At 39.4% G+C, this 20,133-nt stretch overlaps 1 pseudogene; it reads left to right on the forward strand.

Annotated features, from left to right (window-relative positions):
* Window positions 1-17,221: 17,221 nt before the first annotated feature.
* On the forward strand, window positions 17,222-19,931 carry Gm32308 (annotated as a pseudogene).
* Window positions 19,932-20,133: the final 202 nt, after the last annotated feature.

A 20,133-nucleotide genomic window follows, 5' to 3' on the forward strand; every position in this document is an offset into this window, starting at 1 on the left:
TGTTAGACACAATCATGTGAGTTTTCCTCCTTGAACTATTAATGGGGTGGACCATGCTAATTTTGCACATGTTAAATTTGTCCTTCATTCTTAGAAAAAAGTCTCTTTGGCATTAGCATGTAATTATTTCTATACATTACTGATTCTATTTACTAATTTTAAAAAATTGTTAGTAATTTATTTAGTATGTATGGGTGTCATGCCTGCTTATGTGCCTATGAACCTGGTGTGTAATATTCCTAGAGAGACCAGAGAAGGATATCAGATCCAGTGGAAATAGAGGCATGGATAGTTGAGAGCTGCATATGTGACTGCAGGAGTCAAAGCCTGCTCCTCTAGAAGAGCAGCCAGAGCCCTTAACTGCATCTCTCCAGCCTCTGTTTAGTAATATTTTATAACAAGGTTTTGATCCAAACTAATGAGGACTAATAGTCCTAAGATTTTCTTTTCAGTCTGGTTTCTGGGTGGATGTGAATATATGTTGTCTTTAGTGTTATGGTCATAGTAACGTTAGCTTCATAAAATAAATTGAGAAGTGTCCCCTCTTCTTCTGTATTTCAAGAAGACATCCTGTATCACTGAGACTAATCCTTCAAACATTCGGAGAAATTCTTCTCTGCATATATCTAAGGCTAGGAAGTGTTTTGTGAGGCATTTTTTTCAATCACAAATTCAACTTCCTTGGTGGTTATGGGCCTAGGGCATCTTGTCTTGTATTACATCAGTTGGGTTCACGTGTGTTTGAAGGACCTGGTAAATTTGAGCTGTGGAATTGTGTATAGTGGTCATTAATGCTTTTGATGTCTCCAAAGCCTGGAGTGTTGTCCTGTTTCATTCCTGATATTTTTTAATTAATTATTTTATTTATTTATATCACAAATGTTACCTCTTCCTCCCTCCTCACAGAGTTATTCCCCCTACCCCCCACTCCTTCCCCTTTGAGAGGGTACACCCCTCCCCCAGGAATCCTCCCTCCTGGGGCATCAGGTCTCTAAGGATTAGGCACATTGTCTCCACTGAGGCCAGAGAAGGCAGTCCTCTGCTACATATTTGCTGGGGGCCTTGGACCAGCCCATGTATTCTTTCGTTGGTGGCTTGGTCTCTGGGAGCTCCCAGTGGTTCCGGTTAGTTGACACTATTGGTCTTCCTATGGGGTTGCCATCCCATTCAGTTCCTTCCATTCTTACCCTAACTTTTCCACAGGGGTCCCTGACCTCAGCCTAATGGTTGGCTGTAAGTATCTGCATCTGTCTCAGTCAGTTGCTGGTAGAGCCTCTCAGTGGACAGCCATGCTAGGCTCCTGTCTGCAAGCACAACATGACATCAGTAATAGTGCCAGGGTTTGGTGTGCGCACATGGAATGGATCCCAAGTTGGGCCAGTCACTAGTTGACCATTCCTTCAGTCCCTGCTCCATTTTTGTCCCTGCATTTCTTTTAGACAGGAACAATTTTGGCTCAAAAATTTTGAAGATAGCTTGGTATTCCCATCCCCCCACTGGGATCCTGTCTAACTACCAGAGGTGGTCTTGACAGGTTCCATTTCCTCACTGTTCGTTGGGCATTTCGGCTAAGGTCATCCACGCTGAGTCCTTGGAGCCACCCCAATCCCAAGTCTCTGGGACTTTCTAGAGGTCCCCCTCACCCTACCTCTGGCAGCTGCGTATTTCCATTTATTCTCCTGGCTCTCTGGGCCTCTCTCCTGTCTTCCCCCATTCCTGATCCTGCCCCATTCCCTCTCCCACCCAAATACCTCCCTCCCACTGCCTCCCATGACTATTTTCTTCCCCCTTCTAAATGGGATATAAGCATCCTCGCCTGGGCCTTCCTTCATGTTTAATTTCTTAGAATCTGTGGGGTGTATCATGGGTATTTTGTACTTTTTGGCTAATATCCACTTATCAGTTAGTACGAACAGAATTTATGAACCAAATGGATTTAACAGATATCTACAGAACATTTCAACTCAAAACAAAAGTATATACCTTCTTCACAGAACCTCACAGAACCTTCTCTAAAACTGACAATATAATCAGACATAAAACAAGCCTCAACAGATACAAGAAGACTGAAATAATCTCTTGCATTTTATCAGATCACTAAGACTGGACTTCAATAACAACAAAACAACACAAACACATACACACTCCTGAAATTTTTAACTTGAATCCTGTTATACATTCACTATGTCACCTGTGAATGCGACGAAAACTATTAACCAACCCATATATCAGAAATGCAACACTGGGGAGATGGAACCTGTAGAGACCACCTCTGGTAGTTAGTCGGGATCCCAGTGGAGAGATGGGAATACCAAACCATCTTCAAAAATGCAACTGTTAAAACTATCAGGAATGTAACAGATGCAGTGTTGCCTCACGGTGTCTTCTTGGAAGTTTGTGAACTGTCATATCTATGGGACGAATTGTATCCACATCAATGAATATAATTGAAATAATTCTCCCAGTGACATGGCCATAGACCAAACTGATCTAGACAGTGTTTCATTGAGTCTCTTTCCTAGTTGGTCTTAAATTGTGTCAAGTCAGCAAAACTAACTCTCATACTACCTAACCTTAATATCTGCCTTTTAAATTTCAAGGTTGCTCTCTCATTTGCTTTGTCTTCATACTGTTTCCCATTCCCTACTTTATATACCCAGTTCTTGCCTAATGTTCTCTGTGGGGTCAAGGGATGAATAGATGACTCAGATATAGTGGTCCAGTAGTTGAATAGGAAATAAACAGACATCATTTTTGACAATTGCCTCTCTCTTTATCTCTTGATATTTATATACCATTGCTACATATTTCATAAGTTTCTCTATCAGTAAAAATGTATATGCAAGTATAATTAAATTTTTCATAGATTTTGTTGATATAAAAATGTATAGGGCTTGAGGTATAGCTCATTAGTAGAGCACTTGCCTTACATTCGAAAGGTTCTGGGCGTAGGCATTCAGTAAATGAAAATGCATAGCGTTCTGTTTATAAATAAAAGTGAAACATACACTAGTCTTGATTATAAATTTCAAATAGCCAGTTGGTTCTTACAGAGTGTTTCTCACTGCTTCCTATAAAACTCTTAAATAGACTGCTACCATAGAGTTGGAACTAATATGTGATTGCATTACTGATATATGGATTGGCTAATAGTTTGCATCGCATTCACAAGTGACATAGTGAATGTGTAGCAGATCTATATTAGCATTCCATTGTTCTGACAGTGTTGGGGACAAGGTCCTAAAACAAATCACTGTTGTCACATACTGGAAGAAGACTGCCCCAAGTTTCTGAAGTATTAGCAAGGAGATATCTAAGACAAGACTACTTTTAAATTTAATATGAATTTTTAAAATTTAATATGAATTACCACCATTTTCTCCATCATTTCCTCAAGCCTACAAAATTAACAGAACAATGAGCCAAGCTCTGTCCTATAGTATTTGACAGTTGCAAAAAAAAAAAAAAAAAATAGATCCTTCTACTATAGCTGATTTCAACACACAATAGGACATAAAATGGATGATGAGAAAATTTTTCACAAGAGCACACCATCATGGAGTGTTTCACCATGGAAACAGAATAGATATCAACACCCTCACCGGTCTCAACAGTGCAAAGCTGAAACAAAGTGAGTAGGACGCAATGATTTTTTAAATGCATGTCACCTGTGGTTTGATATAGGCTACTGTAAGTTAATGTAATTTAATATTTCTTAGTGCCTATGTTTAATAATCAACTTATGAATTTGTTGAATATCTATTAATGAGAAACCAGAGTGAGGGAGACCTAGAATATTACTGTCGGTATCCAATCTAGAGCTTAATAATACCATCCCCTAAATAACATAGACTAGTTTAGCATTTTCTACCATCCTCTCCCTGGCCCATATTTACATTGTCCCTCAACCCTCTTTAGGCTTTCAAGCAGCCTTTCCTTTTCCTCTAGCTATGCTTACCTCTTCCAAGTTTATCCATTAATCATCAACAGTATAATTTTCTGGAAATGTCAGTATGATCATATAACTAATACATTTATTGATTTGTTTATTCAGCAAATGATTGTGGGTTTGTTTTTTGTTTTTTTTTTTTCTGAGCACCATACTAATTAATGAGCATAAATGTGTGGACCAAAGCAAAGAATTCTTGCCCTTGTGGAGAATATATTCTACTGAGAGAATGGGGATAATGAGCAAAAAGAGACATAACAATTACTCCTATATCAGAAGAGGAAATCGCAAAGCAAAGGGTATTGGAGTTCTCTAGAATAATAGAGTAGTAGGATGAATAGAGATCACATATAGGGCTTACTGCGTTGGCTGACAGTCAGTGCTAAGCAGTCCAACCATGGCTGCCTGAATGCTGGGGAGGATGAGAACCTGGTGTCTGCTTGATCTATAAGCCTGGTTGCTTCCACAGTCCCAATCCAACTCTGGAAACTGAAGGATTCTCAGACAGTCACTGGTCTTCTGTACACACTTGAAAGCAGAAGAACCCGTGTTCTAAAGTCACTGAAAAAAAATGGCAGTAAAAGCAGCAGCAGTGAGATAGATGTGCTTACAAGCAAGGGGCAAAGGAAAGCAAGCAAAATGCAAAAGCTTTCCTCCTAAGTGTCCTTCTATCTACGTTGATGACAGAAGATGCCACTCACTCCAAGGGAGGGTCTTTCCTCTCAATTAACCTTTCCCAGTATACCAAGACGCATTTAGAGACATGTCTCTTAGTTCTAGATATGGTCAACCAAAACCAATCATCATACACGGTAGAATAGAATATGGCAAGATGATTTCAACTTTAGATATGAGGTTCACATCTGCCCAACAAAACAGAACTGACTTGAGCAAAAACTTGCAGAAGGTAAATAAGAGTGAGGTTCTAGGGGGTGGGGTGGACAACCAGAAGGTATGAAAGACGGTGTAGCTTGAGCTTGAGCACAGGGAGCAAGGAACAAGGGTAGATAAAACATCAAGCGCCAACAGAGGGCAGGACATGGAGAAGTTCATAGATTATTCCAAGAACTTCTAGTTTTACTGGGACCAAATAGGATGCTACTGCAGTCATAAAAATAAAAAATAAAAATAAATAAAACAAAGCATCCTTATGTAAAGCACTGCAGTGACTTCCATTGCTCTTGGGACAGACTCCAGCATCCTTTACACATCTGACCTTGTGCCATCTGACCATTCTCACTCCCTGGTGTCCTTCACCTACCTCATTCCATTGGGTCTTTAAATAGAGCACTACTTTCTACTTTTAGACACTCAGATACCCAAAACTGCCTTTTCTATTACTAACTGGTTGATTTTTTTGATGTTATGATTAGTATTTATTGCCTGTACTGCCTGTATCTGCTGCAATGTTCTGCTATAAAACAACCTAGATTTTAACAAAGATATTATCCTTTTATAACTGATTTTATCTTAAACAATGGCACATTTTCAAAACACAAATGTTTATCAAATGAATAAATGACTCATGAAGTCTTAGGACTTTATCTACTCCCAAGGTTGGGTGAATAGATAATTAAATAGAATCCATGTATCCATGAAAGGGGAGAGGGAAGAAGCAAATGGAATTAATGACATGTATTCCTGTACGCTCTGTATTGCACATAAAGTGTGGTGGGTGTGAGCTAAGCGTTCTGTAATTTTTGTATTGAGTTTATAGAAGATCAAATGTGTGATGAAGTGGCTAGGTAGTGCAATACACAACTGAATAAGCAAAGACATGGATAGGTGAATGGATGATCCACCCTTGGTGATTTCAGAAGACCTTCTCTGAGTGAGTCTCCTGATCGGTCCATTAGTTCTTAGCTTGGTTCTTTGCCATGGGTGTATTTTGAAGAACATTTTTATTAGCTTTGGAGTCACTTGCAAGGTACTCTTGAGTTCTCTTTGGCCCGCCTGCATTCTTGTTCACACCTGCCCTGCCGTAGCTTATGGATCTCCCTGGTTTCCTTACATGGGCCACATTTCCAAACATCCCTTTGATCTCAGCACATACTTTTGCTGGGTTTCCAATAAGGTGTTTTTAAACAGTCTCCAGATTTCCTGTGGCTTGTTGACTTTTTAAATGATTCCTTTCGTTTGTTTTTCCTTACCAGTGCCTACACTTATTCTTAAGTCCTCTTTTAAAATTGGGTAACCACGTGATGTATACATTTTTCTCTTCTAGCCCAGAATGGTCACATGTTGTGATTACTCTCTGACATAGCTTTTTTTCTTTTTTTTTTTTTTTTTCCTTCTAGGTCTTACTTAGACCAAGGCTAACTTCCAAATATTTTCCTTTCTTAATAATTTTAAGAGGTGTTTTTACTAAGCATTCATCTTATCCTCTAAGTCTGTTTTTATAACACTAATCTATAAGTGAATAAACTAGTCTCCACGACAGTAATCAGTGTTCTGCCTTGGACACCTCATGGGTATGCTGTGCTGTAAACAGATACTCTGGAGCCCACTGCTGTCATTTCATTTTTGTTAGTTTTTTTTTCTTCTAAATCTTTCTTTCATATGTATAGGCATTTTGCCTGCACGTGTGTCTGTGAACCACTTGCACGTCTCGTGCCTGCAGAGGCCAAAGGAGGGCATGGGATGCCCTGGAACTTGAATTAAAGACTGTGATGAATTGTCATGTGATTGTTTGAAGCCAGGCCTGGGTCCTCTGCAAGAGCAACCAGCGCTCTTAACAACTGAGCCAGCTCCCCAGTCCTTGTCACCTTCATGTCTAACTATGCAGTGTCTGTAGAAACCAAAGTATTTATAAACAAAAAGCCATAAAATGCAAAGGTTCCCAAGAAGTAGACCTATTCTCTACCTGATCTTTCTATGCCTGTGGTACATTCTTAGGTCTAGGCATGGGTACTAACTATGTATAGTCAGTTCATATACCCAAACTTTAGAATTTGTTAAGATTGTGGTATTTTTATATTTCAGTAGGTATAAGACACTCTAAGTAATTTTTTAAATCATTCTGTTTGGTTTTGTATTTTAGAAAACGGATACATTGTTACTGGTTTTAAAAAAGCAAAAAAGTGATACACTGTGTCAGGTTCCTGACTATAAAGGTCAAAGCTTGCTTCCAGTCTTTCCAGTCCCCTTACTTGTCCTGTCCTCACATAGACTCTCTTGGGGGGAAAAAAGCACTAAGCATTTACTCTAATTAAAAAGTAGACTTTGCTTTTTTTTTTTTTTTGACCATGCATTTAGTCAGGATTTTCCTCCCAAAGGCCTTGATTTGCAAGCATTTGCTTCATTGGGCCCTCCAGCCTCTTGAACACAAGCAAAGTAACGATCACACTTTTCATCATTGGCTTTTTACCAGACTGAAGGGAGCCGAAGAACGTGCTGGAAATTTGAGACAATGGTGTATATATACTGCTCACCGATATTTTATATTTTTGGTTCTGAGCCTAGCCTTTAATGACTGAGCCATCTCTCCAGCCCTCCTCACAAATATTTTAGCAGACTGGCTGGTCTTCAAAAGTTTGACATGATGAGACATAGTTGCCGCTTTACAGACTGGAGGCTGAGGGTACATGCCATAGGTTTTGCTTTAAATTGTGAGAACTCAAAACTATACTTTTTTTTCCTGACTTGAAACTTGAATTGGTCAAGTTGTAATGAAGACGCTATAAAAATTTAGCGATATGTTTTCTACCCGTGATATTGACATATGCACGTAATTACCTTTCCTTTTCTTCCCTCTTTTTGATACAATTTCATTATTTGTCATGCTGGCTGCAGTGCACCAATAAAGCCCAAATATCATATTAGAATTCATGACAGTTTTCACATTGTATTATCAATATGTGGAAATAATTGTCTGCTCTGAGATTAAATTACATTATTGTGTATCTTTTTCATGCCTAATAAATAATGATGGATAGCTTTTATTTTCGTCACCACCTGCAACCATTTAGTCACCCCTTGATTGTTGAAGATGAAATAACGAAAGGCAAGTGTTAGGTTGCAAGTGGGGAAGGACCGGCTCCAAACAGTTATGAAGCCCCCGTTCCCGTTTGCTTTATTTCAGCCCCCAAACAACAATGCATGCTGGCTTAGGAAAGCTGGCAACCTTGGAAGAACCTGGCGAACCATTCACAAAGATGAGAGAAAGAGGGGAAATTTTTTTTTCTAGTAGAACAATAATTATTTCTTGGTGCACAATTCTTAATCTGAAAATGAGTTTTTGTTCTGCTGTACAAATCAGTTACGTGCAATTAGAATGCAAAACAGAAGCACGTCTTACTGTTTAGCCTTTTTAAAATAGAAATGAAAACAGCCCGGGAAATTGTAGCAAAGTTGAAAATGCACGCTAGGTAATTTCAAAATCCAAAGACATAAAACCATGCATAATAAAAAGGCCACTCTAAACTCATTACATTTTTAGAAATTGGCAATTGGAAGGCTTAATTTTAAAATTAGAATTTGCATGTTTGGAAACTTATTAACTATATTTTGAATAGCCAAGTGTATTGCCAGCATCAAGGTGTGTTTTGTTTGCTTCGTACACAATTACATTGCCCCATAATGTGATTTTATCTATGACCTGTTCAGGCTTTATTATTTTTTTTTTTTAATGATTCAACGTTATGCTGCGGCAAAATTCTGTTCTGGCTGAAACTTTGGAGTTCAAATTATAATCAGCAAATGCTGGGAGTCTTCAGGGAAGAGAATTGCCTTGGAGCCTTATGACACTACTGTGCTTCATTGCTAAAAGATGCCAAAAGTTCTTATAAAATAAATACTTGGTGTTTATAATGAAAGTCGTCATTTGGTCATTCCAGTTCTGTGGTAAGGAAGTGGCTGAAGATGACGTCTTTCCTTTTGTTTGTTTTCTATTTGTCTGTGAGTAACTGATTGACTGTGGAGCTGTTTCTCATGGATAGCTCTTATCTTTTTAAGAGGGAGAGAGAGAGAGAGGAGAGAGAGAGAGAGAGAGAGAGAGAGAGAGAGAGAGAGAGAGAGAGAGAGAGAAGAGAGGACCTTAGGCATCGCAAAGACTCAGACCAAGATTCAAAGGTAATCTTGTCAAATGTCAATTTACCACAGAGAAACGGTTTGGGAACCAGGCCAGCAGTGCGGAATTTGACGAATCCCGAGTGGATGCTTACGCCCCTGGAGTCTGTCTTAGGCTGGGCATTCTATTAATGTTCTTCTCGGTTGTCTTAAGACATCCATTTAGAAAGAACAGACGGGCCTTTTCTTCATTTATAGCTCTTTTGCTATCTGACTACCCATCTCCCTCCATAATTAAATGCTGTGAATAAAATAATAAACATAATTTTATTTGTGCCATTACTCACTGCAGAAATTACATCTTTCCGTTTCCTATGAGAATCAGAGTAGCCGTGCTTGCTTCTCTCACACTGGAGAGAGCTGTGCCAAAGTCCCAGACTTCTCTAGATTCTCTGAGTCTGGTAAGGACTTTTCGGATTCACAAAACCACATTCACAAAACAAATAATTTTACAGTATACATGAATATTTTTAATCCCTTCTCTAACAGGAAGATTTAACCTGACTCATAAAAACCATGATAGAATGCTGTCCATGAAAAACAGAGGTTTGGAACTGGGCATCTGTCAAGGCATAAAGTCGCACACATTAGCAAGGTCAGAGTTAGTACATGCTACAGACCTCTCCAAGACCCAGCTAGACAACTCTCCCACCAATTTCTCACTTGCTGTTGCAGCCAAGGTATACCACAAAAGTACTTAGCCCAGAACATTGTAGTCTTGCTTTCTGGTAACAGAAAGTTCTAGAAGGGCATCTTCACACAAGGGTATTGTTTTTCTCCTGCATCATTCTTAGTCTTTTCTCATTATATCCCACAGCCAAAGACTTCTTGGTATGACCTGTCAAAAAAAAAAAAAAAAAAAAGAAACACATTGGATAATTCTACCAGAAAGGCACAAAGTAGAAGCGGGAAACTGGCTCCATGAGAATAAATTACTCCTGGTTCTCTCAGCATTTACGTTTTATTTTTATACTTGGCCTCATTCTAAGTCTTGCTAGTTCCCATGTTTCTCAAGTCCATACATGGCGTTATACATGTGAGATCCCACACAGCATATAATGGGTGTCAAAATCGTTGTCTTTCTCAGTTTGCAAAGAGAGGGAACCTAAGCAAAATTCCTCACTTCCAAATGCAGTGCTGAGCCACAAGACCTCAAACAACCCCCTGACTAAGAGTTCGTTCCTCTGAGTCTTAGAGTCTAAGAGAAACTGATTATTCTACACTTTTAAGAAAAAAAAAAAAAGAAAGAAAGAAAATCTCTGGGGTAGGAGGACAGCTCTAGAATAATAAACTACGTGTTAAAATAGCGGCAAATGTCAACATCCATGAAATGGTTTTTGGATACTTTCAACATTTAAGAAATGTATACATCATCTGGATGATTTCTAGATTCTGTACTTACATATGGAAGTTTTAATATTGAGGGGAATAATCTCTTCATCTAGAATATAGCCAGTGTCCTGCATTAAATAACTAGCTCTGTTACTTGGGATAGAGCTCCTGAGAAGAGCTGTCTAACAGAACACTAAATATTTGTTTCTCTCAGATATTCTAAATGCTGGGATTTTTAGTCATTTTGGCTGGACCTTCTCAGTGGGATTGCTTTCACTTTCCCAGCAGTGGTCTTAAAGTCCTGTTAGTATTTAACAATTCATCCTGGCCTCCAGAAAATGCTGTGTGAGGAAAGGAAAACCAGACTCTTTGGCGAGAGTTGTGGAAGAAGGGTGGGGCATTATGAGTTACATGACTGCAGACAATGTAGGCAATTTGATTTTGGCTCCACATTCAGGCTCTTGCATTTGGGCGGGGAACTCAAGTGCTCACGAGTAAGTCTTCTACTCAACAGAGGCAGGGTTTCAATGCATCGGCAAAGCAAAGATGACCAAACAGAGATCTGTTTAATCTTTTAGGTCATGCAGCAAGTTTAAAGACCTCAAACTAAGTGACAGACAAGATAGCCCTTCAGAGATGGATTTGATCATGTCGCTAGTCTGGGAAGTAAGTAGTAAATAGTGAACAGACAGGATGATGGCATAGATGAGCTTTCATTGTTTGCCGAAATGGTCTGTGTGCTCCGTTGTCTCTAACATGCCAGACAAAGCACCTAGAACATAGCCTCATAGGTGGTGGTCATTTCCCAGGTGAGTTGGTATGCTAGAGTTCACCACAGGATACACGAGACAGACATTTATTTGGAAGCTACAAAGCAGAGAGGCCTGGTGAAATGGATGATGCTGACCAGTGGGCCAACAGACTTGGCAATAAAACAGGAGCTCAAGTCGCCAGTCTTAATGTCCAAACCAAGGACAGTTGGACGGTGCTCCGCAGCAGATTATTCAAACTTTTCTAAAAGTTCAGGGATAGATCTTTCAAGATCTGTCAGTACTTCAGAAGCAGGGCTCGCCAGACCAATCAATCTAGTACAAAGTTTGTTTTTAGAACTCAAGTTCCTTGTTCTGCTTGGCAAGCAGATGTCTTCAAAGATATATTATGAAGAGATTATGTGATTTGGGGTGTAGCGATTCTGCCAGTTATAATTAAAAGGGCCAACATCCAAGTTTTGTTTTCTTTATAAACACTGCAGAGTGTGTCAGTGGCCAATCTAAAATTACCCAGAGAAGAGTGTGTGTTCTTCTTTAGCACAAGATAATGAAGATGGTGTGTGAAACGCAGCGTGGTTATAATAAGCTGGTGGACTTCTCCTATGCACAAGCTTGTCCAAAAGTAATTATAGGAGTCTTAAGAGAATTGTTGCTTCCTAAACTGTCCAGTCAAGTGACTCAAAAGTTAATATGAGCAAATTAACAGCCTGGCTTTGAAAGTCTACCATTGTGCCTTCAAACACAGCTACCTGGAGTCAATTATCCCTCTCAAGTGGGAAGAGACACCTTTTAGAAGTAGAAGCATCTCGCTTCAGGGTGTTCTTCACCTGCACCCCTCACCCCCTGTAGATTGTTTCTGGGAAAGGGACGTGAGTATGAATCTGAAGGCACAAAAGGCTGGCCGTCTGTCTCCTTTTCTCATGGATGGAGAACACAAGGCTAGTTGGAACCTGCTCTGATGTTTATGTGGTTGGGAAAGGTGTGATTGCCAGACTCCACTCATGAGTCATTGGAGAAAGAAACAGGACTGGGACCCAGAGAAGGACCAGAAACATCCCAAGCTAATTGTTTACCCATCGACGTCTGTAACTGTGGCCTTCTGTTATATATATATACTGTAAAAAAAAAAAAAAGAAAAAGAAAAGAGTATCTCAGATTTAAAACATCAAGATGCAATTCAGTTGAGAGCTGGGAAACACCCTGAGACACCGGAACATCAGTGCTGGAAATCTAGGCTATCAGGACAAATGTGTTTGGTGAAAAAGCCACAGCAACACCTAAGCAGATACAGAGAGGGAATCCCAATGCATCCTATGGGGAGTCCTCCCCAGGGGTGACACCAGATAAGGGACTGCTAGATTCCCAAAGTGCCTTGGGTATAAGCGACTCATGGAAAAAACAAAATAAAGCAAAGCAAAGCAAAGCAAAACAAACAAACAAAAAAGCCTCACTAAAAACTAGCCTCCCTTTTTTCCATAGGGTTGTTTGCTTTGGACATTCTCAGTGGGATGAAAAAACAAATAGCTCCTATCCCAAATTTAACTAAGCTTTACCCCAAGATCATCTGCAGCTCTAAAGGAAGAAAATGGCATGGATAAAAAGTAACTGGAATTTAGGAGAACATTGTTTCCCCAGTCCTCTGCCTGTTTTCCTGCGCTGAGGAGTTTGTATGCATCCTTTTCTGTTGGTATGCATACACTGGGAAGAGACTGTCACACACCGTTTCTGTGTAAACAGGTTCATTCAGCTCCCTGACGATACTGGCAGAGTAGTATTTTTCAAATGCAAAAACACAATTGATTCTCTAATATCTGTGGGAAGAGCAAGATGTACCCTCTGGCCTAGTTTTGCCACCCCCACCCATCCCCCAAGCGCTCTGTAATCTCTTATTACATCATTTCCCCTCACGATATGCTTCTATTTGGGGTTTGGAGGAAGACCCCATTTGTTTCTGATAGGACCGTGTTTCTCCCTGTAGCAAAGACCAGCATGAGTTTACATTTATATGTACAACCAATTAGCGTATACATCCTAGACTATATGCCCCATTCAAACATGAACATGGGCTGGAGCTCCTAAGGTACATAGTTGGGGACTTCTCTTTTCTACTGCCATTGCCAATCTGGTACAGCAGAAACTGATGTATCTTCCTTAGCCCAAATATGGGTTTGAACGGAGCAATTGCTCTGCTCTGTGGGGTCCTGCAAAGATCCAGGCCTTTTCTTTCTACTGCTTATCCATCTTGGAAGCCACTGAGGCCTTCCCAGAGTTTTGGCATTAATCGTACAGCAAGCAAAAACAAAGAAAGGGGTGAGGAGTGGAAACAAATACATACATTGCTTTTGTCCACACTGTCTAGCCTGAGCATCATTGCATAGCTGCATCTCGTTGCAGGACAGGCTGGGGAACGTGGCCTTCCTAGTGGTACCCACAGTTTTGGCCTCTACCCCAACTAGATAAGGTCACTAAGATTTTTCCAAAGGTTACTGGCTACTCAAAAATTAGTGTCAATGAGGAAAGAAAATGTACTTTAAATCCAATTTCTCAAGGAAGGGAAGTGCCAACCTGAAAGGCGTAGGCTAAGGGGTATTATGTCTGTCTAGGAATCTGCTAGATGACTTGGTAAATACAGTTTTTCTGCTACAGTGAATCGCAAAACACATACATTTCTCAAAAAGGAGCTCTGAAGAATCAGCGAGAGGGTGTGCAGATTTCCATATTCCCGTTAGGATTTTTTTTTCATTTTTGTATTGTGTGCATGTGCCAAAGTGAAAATAGCTTTGCACAAAATGGAAGTCACACTCAAAAGCGGCAATTGTGTCCTCTCTTGCCGAGTGGCAGCAGAATCTCACAGGCAGTGATGTAACACGGCAAGCAGGATCCTTGCCTCCAATGTTTGTCTGGGGCGCTGTCAAACAGATCAGGAAAAAGGAACATGTGCAGCCTGACTTTTCAATCAGCCCGCACAAAAAGACCCTGGTAGATAAGTCAGTTGAAAGAGAACATGTACCGCAACTCACTGCCGGGATTGTAAAGACACCATTTTATGTTTGACATCGAAGATAGTCTCGAAGAATAATTTATCTGTGAGAAGGATCGACTTGCTCTATAGAACTGACAAATTTAGTGTTTCTCTGGTTAATGTGTCTATATCAACCTTAGTATTTGGTTACGCTTTCCTTTCCCCTTTGGGAAAGTACATATAGTGAACTTGGTTGGGCTCTTTGATGTACAAATCTGACATTAAATTGGATTTCTGATTGAGTGACAAAGGCAGACTAAGATGAAATGCTAAGGTCACCTACAAAATTGATTAAGTCGATTGTTTAATGGTGGCATTCTTTGCCATAAAGAAGTGATTATCAAATTTATTTTATTGAATTAATTTATTATTATATTGTCTATCTTTTTAAGTTTTTTTCAATTTGTATGTGTGTGTGTCTGTCTGTCTGTCTGTCTGTCTGTCTGGGGTTATATGCGTGTGAGTGCAGGCGCTATTACAGGCAATTTTGAGTTATGAGCATAGTGGGTTTCCTTGCAAGAGTAGTACACACTCTTAACTGCTGAGCCATTCCTTCAGCCCTAATACATACTTTTTAATCATTACTGCGTCCTTCCATTTGGGATGGATGGGTAGGAATACAGTGTCCTTCTTTGTCTGAGCTTCCATCCCAACTTCCTTTGTTCCTCATGTCTACAACAGTAAAAGCTGGTGGCCAACTGTAGCCCTTTACTTCATTATCCCTATAACACTGTCCAATATGTGGCACAGCAAGTCTCCCTTACCAGTAAGGAAGAAATAGCTCTGCTGCCTAAGCAATAATGTAATGCTTTCTTATCACCTAGAATTTTTATTCTGTACTTACCAAAAGAACAGTTTTAGACTTAGACACATATTTTTATCATATTTCACACTTGTACAAACATAACAAGTAAAACAGAAGTAAAATAAGTTGGTTAAAGTGTTCCTAAAATTTCTGCATATTTATGGCCCAACCCTTAGGAATTCATCTTTGACGTAGCTGGTGATGCCTGTGCTTTTTCTCCTGCTCTCCTCCCCTGCCATCTTGGACCATAGAGTGTTCTACTGCTATCTCCGAGACTTGCTTCCAAGTGGCTGACCATTCCTATAGCAAGTTTTTGTGAGCAAACCCAAAGGATGATTGGTACCTCTTCCATAAGGGTGATTGATATCTCTTCCATAAGGATGTTCCATGTCACGTTGAGGAAAATGTATACAGAGAACTTATAAAATCCCTTGTTGTTGATTAAGGTTCATCTCAAAACATAACCAACAGTTTGTCTCAGCCCCCTTCATTACCTGCTGTTTCCCAGATATGTGATATGACATCACATCTTGTCTTTACCCCATCTTTTCTGCTTATTGGCATAGACTCTTCATATTCTTGTATCAGTGATGGCCTTCATTGACTGTGTCCATTGTGATTTATAAGGTATCTTTATAGATATAAAAAATGTTAATGAAATGTATATAAGTAACATGTATTAAGATATTTACATTTCTGCCTTTAATCAACTTTTTTACATTTGAATTTTATCTCTCTCTAGTCTCTCAAGATCAATGATAGTTCAGTGTAGGCTTTTTGTACTCCTTTAAGATCTGGATGAGTCAAATATGTGTGTGGGTTTTTCCAATCGTGCTTTCAGAGCTGGAGAGAGGGCTCAGGGTTTAAACAGCACTTGCTGCTCTTACCAGAGACCTGAGTTTCATTCTGGGCACCCATATAATGGCTTATAATTATCTGCAAGTCCAGTTCCAGGTGATCCAATACTCTTTTGTGGCCACTTCAGGCACCAGGGATACATATAGTGCACATGTGTATGTACAGACTCATACACAAAACAGCCATAAAGTAATTTTTTAAATTATGTTTTCTTACTATCTTATCTTTTTTTTTTTTTACTTCAGAATTACTTTTCTTAATTCCCGGCACTCTTAGCATTCTATCCTTTCCTGAATTTGGCCTTTAATCTCATCTCCTTTCCTCTTGCTCACATTGCTTTAAGATAGGTGCAGTTGTGAATGTGTTAGCTTCATTTAATTGTGAGGGTTTCATGTCTGACATAAACTCCCTACAAACACTTTTATGAAGTTGCATTCTTTGTGTATTGTGAATAGCAAACCTAGAGATTATATGGTTTAGATTTGTTTTGTTCTGATTTTTGGGATATCTTAAATGATGGGTTTTTTAATTTTCATTTATAAGTTAACACTCCTAAACATGTTCTACTTAATGTCATAATTCCTTCCTAACACATTTGCCATAAGAGTGAAGGAATCTTTATCAACCCCATTGTTTTTTATTTATGTTACAATAGTATTTTTTTCTATGTGTTTTCACTTTAAAATATATTTCCTATGGTAGATACTGAGTCTTAGAAATGCAACTAGACAGATGTACTGACCACGGTTACCAAGGGAGCAGTTTCCTTGGCGATGGCCAACTGTCATCAAAGCAGTCCATGGTCTCTTTTCTTCCCATGTGACTTGTTTTCACATGTTTAAAACTTGGGTTAGGGGAAGAGGCTTTTTGTAAACCCTGAGCCTCTGGCTGTACAACACACCTCTGATTTTCACAGAGTACAAGTTGGATGCTAGGAGTTTTAAATGAAATCCAACTTTCTAAAGGCCAAAGGCCACAGTTCATCCTTCTGGACCCTGGCTGCTTACACCTTCCATTTCAATATCCTATTGCTTCAGCCAATGTCCAAGACCAAAGCTGCAAGAGATGCAAGGGTAGAAGGACATCTTTTGAAGAGTCAATAGTTTCTAGCATCTAAATGAGAGGTATAAAAAAATTGGCTGTTATTCTCAGTCACTGCATCCTTTCATGTATATTTCTGAGTCAAAAAAAATACTAATTCATTTTTCTCCATTTTGTGTGTGGCATGGGGGAATGAAACAGTATTTCACCATGTAGCTCTGAATGGCCTAGAATTCACTATATAGACTAGGCTGAGCAAGAACCCCCAGCGATCTTCCTTCCCTTGTCTCCCAATGGCTAGGATTAATGGCTTATACCCCCATACCAGGCAAGAATGAATTCTTGTTTATATGTTTAGATTCTGTACTTAAAAAGCTATGGTTAAGGTGAGTTAAATTTTTTTAATCATAAGAAAAGTTAGGAAATATTCACATATATTCTTTCCCGTTTTTTTTCTAGACAGAATATTGTCAAGTCCTCTGAAGATGATCTGTAACCTAGGCTTGCCTACCACTCTCAGTCCTCCTGCCCCAGCCTCCCTGGTTCTCAGGCTATTTGCATGCCCAGCAAGCCTAGGATTCACTTATATTTTAGAACCAAGAAAGACTCAGAATGACGTACAAAAGTACAGCAATACTGTAGTTTCTCAGAGTATGGAACATAGTTGATATGGGTCTTGCTGCATGTGAAGCAATGGTATTCAATGTCTATGTGTGTAATGTCATTGTTGGTGGTTAAAATTCCCAGATTTAAAAAAAAAAAAAACCAAAACATTCTTTATGTTTGAGAGGGAGAGAGCAATGAACTGATGAACACGCACTACTAGTAGAGAGTGTGAGGATTTGAACTCTGAGCAGATGGTGCCTCACTGGCTACACACACTACACTCCATTAGTAAATAAGCTGATGGTCTGCAGTGTGTGTCGAGACAAACACAGTGTGTGTCAAGTTGCAGCTGCTACTTCCCCTTGCCTAGACTCAGATGATTACGGTTATGTGTAAAATACAAAATTTTAGATGTTTTATTTCAGCTTAGGGTTATAAAAGGTATGGAAATATGTTCTAATCATTTGTTTTCTAATTTTCCAATATTCATTTTAATAATGATACATATGACATTAATCATAATAGTCAAGAGATAAAAAAAGCTAAATTTTCATCAACAAATAATTGGATAAACAAACTGTTATAGCTAAACAATGAAATATTATACAGATATAAAAAAATCAGTAAACATAACAACTAATGACACTTTGCTATGGGTTGGATATATATCCTTGAAATGAGCATGTTCTAAAGGCTTGCCCCCCCCCCCAGTCATATGATACTATATGCAGGAACTATTATGATGCAATGCCTAGAGGAAGACTTTAGTCACTTGGGACAAGCTCTTGAAAAACATATTGGGACCCCGGTCTCTTCCTCTTTCTCTTCCATACTCTACCTATGAGAATTTGTTTTGCCATACATAACTGTCATAGTATGTCTTGGCCTAAAGGCAGCCACACATACCAATAATGGACGAAAACTTGTAGAGGAATTTTAATCCAGCATCAAAATTGTTCTGGTGAGGGACCACATACCTTTAATCCCTCTAGCTGAAATACAGACACATTCTTTAGATTAGATTAGATTGGATTAGATTAGATTAGATTAGATACCTTTAATCTCTAAATGTAAAGTTAGCTCATAGAAGGAAGCAGCCAAGTCAGATAGTGACGTCTAATTTAGATGCCGATAAAGTGACAAATCAGAGAAAGATTTGACAGAATGAGTCAGAGATAAGATAATGCCCAACCCTTATAAGAACAAACATGAAAGAGAGGCTACTTAAGACAGTAGTCAGGGGCTGGTGAGATGGCTCAGTGGGTAAGAGCACCCGACTGCTCTTCCGAAGGTCCAGAGTTCAAATCCCAGCAACCACATGGTGGCTCACAACCATCTGTAACGAGATCTGACGCCCTCTTCTGGTGTGTCTGAAGACAGCTACAGTGTACTTACATGTAATAAATAAATAAATCTTTAAAAAAAAAAAGACAGTAGTCAGAGAGAGAGAGAGAGAGAGAGAGAGAGAGAAGAGAGAGAGAGGAGGGTGATCAGAGGAAGGTTTTCCCAGGACAGTTTACAGAGACAGCTTGTAGAGAGAATAGGCTAGGCACAGATAAATACAGAATGATCCAGAGAATGAGATGGAGCCAGAAGATTAGAACAAATTGATTGATAGAGTTAGTTTGAGGCCAAGCTGACCAATTCAGTCAGAAGCCGAGAAAAGCCGCTTTGTATCAGCCAGTTTGAGCCCGAACAGCTGAATTGAACCAGCCAGCCATATCCAGCTGTATCAGCCCCTGTGCCACCTGGCTTTTCCCATCTCTTTTATACTAGATTTTAAAACTTTATGGGAATAAAATTTTAAAGCTGTAAAAACAAAGAAAACTTACCATTTTCAAAAATATACTTGATCAATATTTGTGAATTTATAGCATAAACATTTAAAATATTTGTCTGAGCCATCCCTTTTCTTAGTATACACCTCCTGCTAAAACAACAACCATAAAGCTGTTCTTTAGTGTCTACATTCCAGAGAGAATTTTGAAACATTTTTTGATTTGATGGTTGGGTAAAACTATGAAGTATTTGCAGTATTTTTTTTTTCTTTCTAAAAATGGGTACCTACTGCCACAAGACCTCTGGGGTCCGTCCATCACCTCTCACTCCCAGAGCTGCTTGTCTGCTTCTTCAGGGCAGACCTGGTCCTATTTTGTGAAGCAGTAGCTAGGCTGAAGAGAGTCCATTGCTCGTCGTGGCCAATGAGAAGCCCACACAAGGAGTCGAGACTGAGAGCAACGATCAGAATCCTTTGAAAAGGATGAGGAAGGAAGGTTCTGTTGTACAGTTTAAGATTAAGAGGCAGGCACCACTTAGTAAACCAATGAAATCCTGTTGTGAATGACACTATTTGTCAATGAGGCAGTCGGATTCACCTTGGATGGACAACCAATCAACGAAAGAGACACACCCGCACAATTGGAAATGAAGGATGTAGGTCTGGCTGATGTGTTCCGGCAGCAGACAGAAGGTGTCTACTAGCAAGGGAACCTACTGCTCTGCTCCAGAATTTTGTCATAGCCCAAGAATGCATTCTCAATTAGAAAGCCCCAATTTGGTTGTGCCACATCCTGACTACTACAGGATAGTTTTCTCTGTCCTTTTATTCCCCCACCCCCATTCCTTAGTTGTACATAAAGTAACTGATATATGTACACATGCATATTGTGTTTTTTTTTCTTTT

The sequence above is a fragment of the Mus musculus genome, chromosome 6 (assembly GCF_000001635.26).
Source record: "Mus musculus strain C57BL/6J chromosome 6, GRCm38.p6 C57BL/6J".
Classification (NCBI taxonomy): Eukaryota; Metazoa; Chordata; class Mammalia; order Rodentia; family Muridae; genus Mus; species Mus musculus.